General features: G+C 47.5%; 1 protein-coding gene across 3 annotated transcripts in view; it reads left to right on the top strand.

Moving 5' to 3' along the window:
- Positions 1-87: 87 nt before the first annotated feature.
- Positions 88-11,384, top strand: part of AFF1 (ALF transcription elongation factor 1) — a 169,297-nt gene continuing 158,000 nt past the window's right edge. For all 3 annotated transcript variants that reach the window (XM_006115336.5, XM_006115334.5, XM_075929557.2), the window contains exon 1: positions 88-233. The gene's annotated coding sequence lies outside the window, so the exon portion shown is untranslated. The remainder of the gene's footprint in view (positions 234-11,384) is intronic.

The following is an 11,384-nucleotide window of genomic DNA, read 5'->3' as shown; positions in this document are numbered from 1 at the left end:
TAGGGAAGGAGGTGGGGCTTGGGCGCTCTCCGTCCCATCTCCCCTCTACACTGCGTCCCAGCGCCTGGCTGCCTCCCTCCTGTTGTCCTGCGAGGAGGGAACCTGAGCTCGTTCGCAGCAGCAGCAGCAGCAGCAGCAGCAAGTTCTCCTCTTCTCTTGCAAGAACGGGAGCGCTTAGAAGAAGAGCTCGCCCCAGCCCTTTCCCGGAGGAAGCTTGCCTCGATTTGGCACAGGTGAGAGCCCCCACTTGGGTCTCCAGGAAGGATGTGGGAGAGGGCTCTCCGGCCAGCTGAAGGGAAAGAAAGGGCGTTTGCAGAAGGAAGCGGCAGTTCACAAATAAGGTTACCAAGAAACGGCTTGTTCTTTGGTGTCCTGAGTTGGGGTTGCAGCCTTCAGGGCTAGGCGCTCACACTTTCCAGTTGGCTTTGGGGAAGGCTTTGAGTTGGGTGAGTCGGCAAGAGCGTGAGTGTGGAAGCCAGCAGCGGCCAGTCTCTGTAGTTAATGATCTTGTGACTTGGAAAAAAAAATGGTCGTGGTTGTGGGAGAGAGACTGGGAGAAAGCAAAACTTAATTGTAATAGAGATGTAGCCGTGTGAGTCTGGGGTAGCTGAAGCAAAATACAGGACTATGTAGCACTTTAAAGACTAACAAGATGGTTTATTAGGTGATGAGCTTTCGTGGGCCAGACCCACTTCCTCAGATCAAGGAAGTGGGTCTGGCCCACGAAAGCTCATCATCTAATAAACCATCTTGTTAGTCTTTAAAGTGCTACATAGTCCTGTATTTTGCCAAAACTTAATTGTCTGTCTTAGCTTTGCACAGGACTTACAACTGACACTTGTGTAAAACGTATTCATTCTTACCCGCTGCTTAACAGCAACCAAGGATTGGGCTTGGCAATTCAACACTACACGGATATAAAACTCTATATAATTTCAATTCTTGCCTTCTGGGTAGTGAGTCATTTTCCAGCAACTGTCTTTTTTTTCTTCGAGTTTTGACTCTTTACCCTCTTTTGTGTGTCCACATAAAAAGCAGCTAAGTTATTCCTCTGATAACTGGATGAAGTGGACTACTTTTTTGCTCAAGTTGTCTGTATTTAGTATGGTTAAGACCTACAAAGATTTTGTTCATATGAAGATGATATGCTATAAATGTTCACTCTAATCATCCTAATGCTGAAATAATTATTACTGGTGTTATTTTATTTGTTGAACTGACAGTCTGTAATAGTTGCATTATAAACCAACATTATGAGGAAACCTAATGGAAACATTAACTATAGATAAACGAAAAGTCAACTCTGAGCAATTCTGAAACCTTGAAAATATGCTTGTCCACCAGATGGTGCCTTTTCAAACCTAGGGGCAAGCTTCTCAGGGTGTTCTTTCCCCAGTCCTGCAAACTGCTCTACTCTGAATATGTATATAAGCTGGCCCATGAAAATACTTGTCCATTTAAATGTTTGCAGGATTGGGGCCTAAAGCCATGTCTACAATGGCACGTATGTCTGCAAATTTCCATTCACAGGTGTGAAATAAATACCTTGAGTGAGCAGGGTTGCCAGATAGTTTGAAAAAAAATACCGAACACACATGCTAAAAATTTGTTGAGCAAAAAAACCCTCCAACACCATGCTTAACACTCAAAGAACTTTATTAACAACAATCTCAACAGTCTACATCATATATTTTAAATTAGATCGTGCGGCTTTTATCAATGTGTGGTGGTAACAGGCAGAAATTCCACCCCAGTGTAGACATGATTTCAGTACTTAACCTTTAAATTAGGGTCACACAAAATATGGCCCAGGGGCTGGATGCAGCCTGCCTAAGCACTAGATCTGTCCTGCAGCCCAGCGGGAGCCTTGGGTAGGCTCCTTGCCTGCCACATTGCTGCATGATGCTCAAAGCAGCTAGCCTGAGCTTTCTGCATGCTGCGAGTCCCGGGGAGAGGGATGTGAGTTTTGTGCGCTGCCCTAGCCCCCAGCACAATCTCACAGCTCTCATTTTCTGATTTCTAGCCAATGGGAGCTTCCTGGACCAGTTCTTCACCCCGCCCCCCATCCCCTGGGGCATTCAGTACACAGAACGCACATGGCCCCCGCATCTAGTCATTTTGAGTGGTGTGTGCGGAAGGCCAGTAAAACTCCTGCGGGACTGCTGGCTGGGAGCCTCCTAGGTATGCCCCCCTCTCTCCTCAACTTTCTGTTTCCCCTCCTGCAGTCCTGGCCAAGGTCACAACCTAAACCCTCTGCACCCATGCTACTGCTCATGTTCCCTTTCTCAGACCCTGCACCTCAATCTCCTGCCCTAGGTCACAACCCAAATCCTTGCACTCCCTCCTGTCCCAGGCCACAACCCCCTTCCAGATCCTGAACCACACTCTTCCAGGTCAGAATTCTCTTCCGTACCCGTATCCATACCCTCTCCTGCATCCCAGTCCCTTGCCGTGGGTCGGTGGTTCCCAACCTTTTTATACTGCAAACCCGCAAACCCAATCACAAACTTTTGATGGACTGGTAATATTTTATTTGCATATTGAATATGCAAATAAAATATCAGTCTGCCAAAAACCTTGGCCCCCAGAACCACCGCGAACAACTGGCTTCAGCTCTGGCAGCTGCCACATGGCGGGCAGCTGCAGCAGGTGAAGCCAGCTGTTTGTAGCGGTTCTGGGATTGGAGCTGGGGTACACCCTAGTCCTGAACCCACAAGTGCCAGCCCTAAGGCCTAGAGCTCCTCACCCCTCCATTACCCCCAGTGCCAGCCACTGACCCCAGAATCCCCTGCAGCCAACCCCCGTTTTAGCCTCTCACTCTCAGATCTACCCAATGCCAGCCCTTATCCCAAACACCTCAGTGCCAGCTCGCTGCCCCTTAAGAGCCCCTCCAGTGCCAACTTCCTATTTCCAGAGCCCCACTGCACCCAGCCCCCAATGTTGGCTCTATTCCCAGATTCCCAAGTGCCAGTTCCCCACCCCAGACATCCCAGTGTGAGCCCTCTGTCTCTTAGAACTCCCCATTATTAGCTTTGAACTTAGAGCCTCCCAGCACTAGACCTGCCCCCAGTGCCTGTCCAGCCCCCCTCACCTAGCCCTGTGCTGCCTCCCAGCTGCCAGCTGAGTGCTGCTGTCCCAGTCACGGCTGCTCTAAGTCTGCTATGCCAGTATCCACGCGGCCCTCCCATCATGCAGCGGACCACTCTTCTGCATCCTGGAAGAGACCCTGCCTGGCACTGGTTGGCTGAGAGGTGGGGTAGAATATGCCTCTCCCAATGGCTGTGGTGGTAGGGGAGGCGCTGGGCGGTGTGCTCCAGCCCCCAGAGCTGCCACGGCCCGGCAGCCAGTAGTTCATGGCCCTGCAGTTGGGAACCACTGCCTTAAGTCACAACCTCCTTCTCCACCTAAACTCCTACCCAGACCCCATATCACCTTCTGCATCCCAACACCCTGCTCTGAACTTCCTTCTGCATCTAACTTCCATTCCAGACCTGGCACGTTGACCACTAACCGAATTCTTGGAGCGCCCCCCATCAGAAATTATTGCCCACCCGTGCCCTAAAGCATTTATCTACCTTTAACACAGTGTTTCTCCAAGTGGTCCATGAAACCACTTTGAGAAAGTTGCTAACTGGCCACTCTGTTGTGTTTATCAGCGCCGCAGCCACGGAGTCTGGTGGCTCCTACAGACTCCAGTTTGCCGTTTGCAGCCAAGGGAAACTGGGGGAAGTGACGGCCAGTCCCATGCTGCTTTCCCAGGTTTCCCTTGGCTGCAAACAGCGAACTGGACCAATTGGAACCGTGAGGCTCTGTGACTGAGGTGCTGGTAAATAAACACTCTGGAGTGGCCAGTTAGCAAATTTCTCAAAATGATTTCATGGACCACTTTGAGAAACACTGTTTTAACATAATTCAGTGGCTCACATTTAATTTTTTTTTTTTTTTGTAATTTTAAAAAAAACCAGGAAGTGGAATATACTTGTCAACTGCTTCAATCCTGGAGCTCTTCAAAGCAAAGCAATTTCTAATAAAGGAATTGCTCTTAAATAACAAATTAAGAAGATGCTGAAGAAGATATGCAATCTTAAATCTAATAGAAGAAGCAAGCCCTAGCTATCCTTTAGGATTAACACTAAGTACTGGGTATCCTTTGCTTATGCCGACAAAATGGTGACAAAATGGGAAGAGTACTCACACTGCAAAGCAACAAAAGTCACCAAAAATAGCCAGTTTTAGAGACCAAAAAAATTCCACCTCCATGAGGGACAGACTAGATGTTTTGCAGAGTCCCAAGATACCACATGCACTTCTGAGATCCCACAATACCTAATGACAAATAGGGTATGTCTAGACTACAGCATTTGTTTGAAAAAAGTGGCCTTTTTTTTAAAAAACCTCTCCTGCATCTAGACTGCTGTCACGTTCTTTCGAAAGTAAATCGAAAGAACATGGCAGTTTTTTTGACCACGTAAAACCTTGTTTTACGAGGAATAACGCCTTTTTTCAAAAGTGCTCTTTCAAAAAAGGCACTATGTAATGCAAACTATACTTTTTCGAAAGAGAGCATCCAGACTGGCTGGGTGCTCTCTTTCGAAAAAGCAGCTGCTTTTTCAAAAATACTGGTTGTAGTCTGGATGCTCTTTTTTGAAAGAGACTTTTTCAAAAGCATCTACACAGCTCCTTTTGCACAAAAACGACCCCTAATTATGCAAATGAAGTGTGGCAATATGCTAATCTGTGCTTAATTTGCACAGGCTTTTGTTTAAGAGAGATTCAGTGTAGACGTAGCCTTAGATCCCTTTCTGAAGTACTCCTTCCTAGACATTCTGTATGTGTTAAACTGATGTTCCTTCCTAAGTGGAGGACTTTGCATTGATCCTTATTAAACTTAATCTTAATTACTTCAGGCTATTTCTTGAGTTTGTCCATATAATTTTGAGTTATGACCCTGTCCTCCAAAGTACTTGCAACCCCTCGCAGCTTGGCATCATCTGCAAACTTAATAAGAGTATTCTCTATGCCAATATCTAAATTGTTGATGAGGATATTGAACAGAACCAGTTCTGAAACTGACCCCTGCAGAACCCCACTTGTTATGCCCTTCCACCATGACTGTGAACCATTAAAAACTACTCTCTGAGAATGGTTATTCAGCAGTTATGCACCCATCTTATAGAAGTCCCATCTAGGTTGTATTTCCCTAGTTTAATGATAACACGGCATGTGAGATCATATCAAATGCTTTACTAAAGTCTAGGTACACCACATCCACCGCTTCTTCCTTATCTACAAGACTTGATATCCTATAAAAGAAAGCTATCCGATTGGTTTGACATGATTAGTTTTTTACAAATCCATTCTGGCTGTTACCTATCACCTTATAATCTTCCAGATGTTTGCAGATGACTTCCTTAATTATTTGCTCCAGAAGTTAGGCTGACTGGTCTGTAGTTTGGCACAGAAGTTAGGCTGACTGGTCTGTAGTTTTCTGGGTTGTTCTTATTTCCCTTTCCAGTCTTTTGCAATCTCTCATGACTTCCATGACTTTTCAAGGATGATGACTAATGGCTCAGATGCCACCTCTGTCAGCTCCTTCTGTGACTTCTGTGTGTCAACATTATTTTCCTTGATAAAACCTGGTAGTGTAGACATACCTATAGTTATAGCAACCTAACCTGGGGTGGACAGTCATTTTCACAGGGGGAGCACTTAATGAATTTTGGTATTGATCATGGGCTAGCTTCATCCCCCTACCCCAGAAGGGGTGGGATCCGCGGGAAGAAAGGGTGGGGCTTGGAACTAGCCTCCCCCCGGAGTTGTTGGCCTTTTAAATAGGATCCTGCTGCCTGAGCTACCACCTAGAAATTTGGTGGCATGGGCAGCAGGCTATAAACAAAGAGGCTAGATGCAATCTGCAAGCCAGATCAAAGTGTTAGGCAATCGGATCCAGCCTTTGGACCGCATCTTGCCCAGTCCTGACCTAACCTCTGGTGTAGACAATGCTATATGAGAGAGTTTCAGTTGTTGACTGTAGCTACTGCTTCTTGCAGAAGTAGATTTTCTACCCTGATGGGAGAAGGTCTCCCATTTAGCATGGGAGCATCTTACGTTAAGTGCTGCAGTGACTGTGCAGTTGTGCTGATGCAGCATTTTAAATGTACTGCTATCCTGAGAAACTTTGGGCAACTGGAGTAGATCTAAGGCAGGAATCAAGGTGATTATTGTGGTAGTTGTCACCAGCTTTGTAGTAAAATACGCTCCCAGCATTTGCATGGACTTGAGCACAGGAAGATATTAGAGATGGCACATTCAACTCCACATTTTTTTTAATTGACCTCTTTTTAACAAGAGGGGAGAGAAATAATTGGTAACTGAACCCCAATTGACTGTGAATAGCACTCTTTTTGCAGCCACCCATTTTAATGCATGTCTTTCCCTTACCCTAACTGTGATGGGACATGCTATTCATTCACTTTTCTGGCTTTGTTCCTCCTCACTACTGTTCTTTCTGCATGTACTTTTTTGTTCTGTTTTAATACATAGTTTCTTGCTCCCTTTCCTCATATCGTCTCTGTATTCACCAGAAGGTTGCACGATACTGAGTGGAATATCTGTTGTTTTGTTCCTTTTCACCAAGTGGCTGTAGTGCGCATACTGTTGAGGTTGAACTGAGTGTAATGGGAGCAGCGAAGAGAAGTTCAGGTTGGTAAGCTGCTGCTTGAGTCTGTAAACCAGTGCATTTGGATACCACAGCTGGGAGGAGAGAGAAGACGGTGGTGACTTTGAAAATTTCCTTTTGCTTTATTTGCATATAAGGCATATTTGCATTGAAGGTGTGGTAGTATCTAAGGTCATGCAGCTTTTCTTTTCTTCCTCTCATCCCCCAAATGCTCTTTTCCTATATGTCCCTGGACTAGTCTGCTGCTTCCCGGGTTGCACCCCCAGTTGGAAAATAGAGTTGTATGCTTTAAACAAGTGATCATGCAATTCCAACATAGAAGTTTCTGGAGTCCAGCATGAGTAGTGACAGCAAATGATGGCTAAATAGGTACTAGCTCTAGGGATTTCTGTTTCCCAGTATATGCTGGTAACTATGGGTACGTCTAAACTACATGCCTCTGTCAGCAGAGGCACGTAGATTTGTTTTTTGGCAAAGGCAAATGAAGCCGCGATTTAAATGATCGTGGCTTCATTTACATTTACATAGCTGCCGCGCTGAGCCGACAAACAGCTGGTCAGCTGTTTGTCCGCTCAGCGCGCTAGTCTGGACGCTCCCCTGCCGACATCAAAGCCCTTTGTCGGCAGCCCCGGTAAACCTCATCCCACGAGGAATAACGGGGCTGCCGACAAAGGGCTTTGATGTCGGCAGGGGAGCGTCCAGACTAGCACGCTGAGCGGACAAACAGCTGACCAGCTGTTTGTCGGCTCAGCGCGGCAGCCATGTAAATGTAAATGAAGCCGCAATCATTTAAATCGCAGCTTCATTTGCCTTTGCCTATGTGTCTAATCTACATGCCTCTGGCTCACAGTGCCACACAGTTACCAAATGTTTTGTGGTGTTCCTAGGAATTGAAGACCTAATCCTGTTCTTGAAGGCCTTCTGTACACTAACAAGTTGCAGTGCAGTAAATTAGCCCAGAGCAACGTAACTTCTGAGGTGTCCATACCACAAGGCAATGTGCGCTAACTCCACGTTGCTGCATTGTAGATAAATCACCTTCACGAGAGGCGAAGAGCTTGCTGCACTGTGACTATAGCACCAGAGTGCTAGTGTGGATGCCAGGGTATACAGTAGTGCTGTGATAGGCCTCTGTACCTGTCCTACAATGCCTATTCTCTCCTCTCTGGCAATCAGTTTGAACCCTACTGCTCTCCCCTCAGGTGACCAACCCTCAGACCCGCCCTTTGCACTCATTTGTGTAACCCCCAAGCAGATTACCTAGATTCCTGGGGCTCTGTCTGCTGGCAGCTCAGGGAGAGGTACTCTGAGTTTGCCTTGGCTCCCCCTCCCTACCAGGGACAGAAACTGCTCGGCAACCCATAGGGAGTGAGATGCCCCTCCTAGGGAGTTCGGGAGGGAAGCCAGCCAGGGCAAGAGGAGGGTTGGCTGTGTGGGAGCTAGTAAACCCCAGGCCTGCGTGCAGGGTTTCCCCCTGAGAACTAGTCTCTAGGGACCTGAAGGCAGGATCCCTCCACTGGCTTTTATTTCTCCACTGTTGATTCCCAGTTTGTGGAGTTTGCTGGGAAACTTCCAGCAAAATCGGGGGTCGTCTTATACGCCGGGTATACAGGCGGCCCCGCCGCCGGAGCCCCTCCGCGGCTTTGCAAAGCCTCGGGGGAAACAGGCGGCGGGGCAGCCGAGGCGTGCCGGGGCTGTCCCGCTGCCGGGGCGTCCTCAGAGGCTTTGCTCCCGGTGCCTCTGGTCTGCTGGGGACCGTCTCCAGCAGACCAGGAACACCGGGAGCAAAGCCGGGAAGGTGGAGGGGCGCTGGGGTATAAGACGAAAACCTATCTTTTAACTAAAAAATTAGGGGGTCGTCTTATACGCCCAGTAGCCTTATACGCCGGAAAATACGGTAGTAAGATAGGGAATTTGTTTGAGGATTTTATAACCTGCTGCATATTAAACCTGTGGAGGGATTTACCACCTTCTCCCACTTGGGAGTCCTTTGAGCAGTACTGGACCCAGTCAGCCTCACTGCTAAACCACTGCAGAGAAGAAATTTGTGGTCATAAGTCCTCAAGGGCCCCAACAAAGAACGCGTACCAACGGGACACTGACCTTACAGTTGCTGGGCACCGGTGACCCTAGAAATAGTATTTTACCCTGTTCTGTTATATTTGTCTCCTGTTTAATATAATTGTGTTTAATATAGTGTATGTGTTTGTGTTATTTTCTTGGAGTCTCCAACTATCTGGCAAGTACATGGGGATTCCCCTGGGTTAGAATTTTCCTGCCAGGAAGGAGTGAGGGGGTGGAGGCACCACCAAATAAATCCATCGGGAAAAAATAAAGTTGAGTGGGTGGCGGGATCCAGAAGAACCCAGACCTATTCATCAAAACCTGTAAGCAGATTGGCATTAAAGAAGGTAGCCAGGTGGAGAGGGGGCGCTACATTTGGAATTTTGAAAGTCCTCTTCCTATTTGCTCAGGGACACATGGTGTGTTCTCAGCACCTCTCTCCAGCTGACCATGCCTGCTCCATGTGACAGGAGATCTCTTGCTTGGAGCCCTGACAAGGTGTTGGACCTCACCAGTGTTTGGGAGAGGAGTCCAGTTCCAGCTGCGCACCAGATGTAGGAATTATGATATATACAGGCAGATCTTAAGATGCCTGTTTGAAAGGGGACATGACCAGGATGCACTGCAATGCAGGGTCAAAGTGAGAGAGCTGTGAAATGCCTACCACAAAGTGTGGGAGGCAAACTGCCATTCTGTTGCTGTACCTGCAAACCTGCTGATTCTACAAAGAGTTGGATTAAATATTTGGGGGGGGACTGCACCTCCACTCTGAAGATCCCTTTGGATGCTTCAGGAGTCATTGCAGAGTGGACTGAGCCAGGAGAAGGACATGTTGCATGAGGGTGCCAAGGGGGACAAGATGGGGACTCAGATGCAGAGGATGTCTCAATGCCCACAGATGAATGCAGGCTGGAGCTATTTTCTACCCCGGAGGAGGCTAGCCAGTTGCAGCAGTTGGAGTTTGAGGAAGCACAAACAGTAGAGGATGTGCCTTGGTAAGTGGCTGTGATTTCTGGAAGTGCTGAAACAAGTTGTTGGGGGCAGGAGGGTCGCAGAAAGCAGGCTTTGGTGCATGTGATGCTAGTACAGACACTGGGCTAGTCAGATATGGAACAGGGTGTTGATAGACTCTCTCTCACTCCGTGGTATTTGGCGTCATAGATTTAATCAAAAGTGTTGTGCAGATGCTCGGCTATTCACCTCCACAGGTTCTGTGGCAGAGCTGTTTTGTTCCTTTTCCCATTAAGGGGGACATTCCTTATGGCATAGAGGCATGTGTGTAAGGGAGACCACTGCTGTACCCAGGCATGCTTCATAAGGGTCAAAACTGAAGCTGCAGTTGTGTAGAAGACCTTCACTTGCTTCCCTTCTCCCCCTCAGCAGTGAAATATCTTCTAGGTTTACCATAGTCTACTGAAAATGTGTGGACATTAGTGACTATAGGGTCCTGCTGCAGTGTTGGCTGTCCCCAAGACACACCTGCTTAGACTACAGTAAGGCCCTGACCCAGTGGTTTACTCACCATTTTGGGGGTCTTGTGTCTTATGTTCCTCACCCCGGGACAGCCAGTCAGCGATTGGTATGTGAACAGTGCTTGTGTGTAAACTGAGTCATGTCAGTGCTCTGTCTGTTGTTAGCAGTGGTCCCTCTGTAAAATGTAGCATTTTGGCTTCACAGATTTAAACTTTGGATCCCAGCCTTTATTGTTATCGCCTGATGAACACTTGCACAGGGCAAGGAAGTGTTATGGGAGAAGTAAAGATGACTTGGTGCATGAGGTTATTCTACAGGCTGCTGCTGAAAAGAAAGACTTTAAGGAGTGAAGGGACAATGAAAGGAAAATACTGAAGCCACAGAATGTCTGTTAAACATAATGGAGCACCAACCTACATGTTTCTAGCACTGCAGCTATAGCAGCTCCATGACTACTCTCCACCTGCAGTCGTCCTCCCAAATTTGATTTCCATGGGTCCTCTTCTCACTGCCAACACATTTTGGGCACTATCCTGTCCTCACTCAGCTTCCATTGAACTCCACACCTAGAATCTTAGAACCATAGAACTGGAAGAGACCTCACAAGGTCATCAAGTCCAGCCCCCTGCTCTAGGCACGACCAATCCCAACTAAATCAACCCGGCCAGGGCTTTGTCAAGCTGAGACTTAAACACCGCTAGGGATGGAGACTCCATCACTTCCCTAGGTAACCCATTCCAGTGCTTCACTACCCTCCTAGGGAAATAGTTTTTCCTAATATCCAACCTGGACCTCTCCCACCACAACTTAAGACCACTGCTCCTTGTTCTGCCATCTGTCACTACTGAGAACAGCCTCTCTTCATCCTCTTTGGAACCTCCCTTCAGGAAGTTGAAGGCTGCTATCAAATCCCCCCTCACTCTTCGCTTCTGCAGACTAAACATACCCAACTCCCTCAGCCTCTCCTCCTAAGTCATATGCTCCAGCCCCCTAATCATTTTGGTTACCCACTGCTGGACCCTCTCCAATGCGTCCACATCCTTTTTGTAGTGGGGGCCCCAGAACTGGACACAATACTACAGATGTGGCCTCACCAAAGCCGAATAAAGGGGAATAATGACATCTCTGGATCTGCTGGCAATGCTCCTCTTAATGCAACTTAATATGC

This window comes from Pelodiscus sinensis, chromosome 4 (genome assembly GCF_052426305.1).
Source record: "Pelodiscus sinensis isolate ZL-2025 chromosome 4, ASM5242630v1, whole genome shotgun sequence".
Lineage (NCBI taxonomy): Eukaryota > Metazoa > Chordata > Testudines > Trionychidae > Pelodiscus > Pelodiscus sinensis.
Note: the sequence above shows the minus strand (reverse complement) of the source record. Positions and strands in the feature narration are given on the sequence as shown.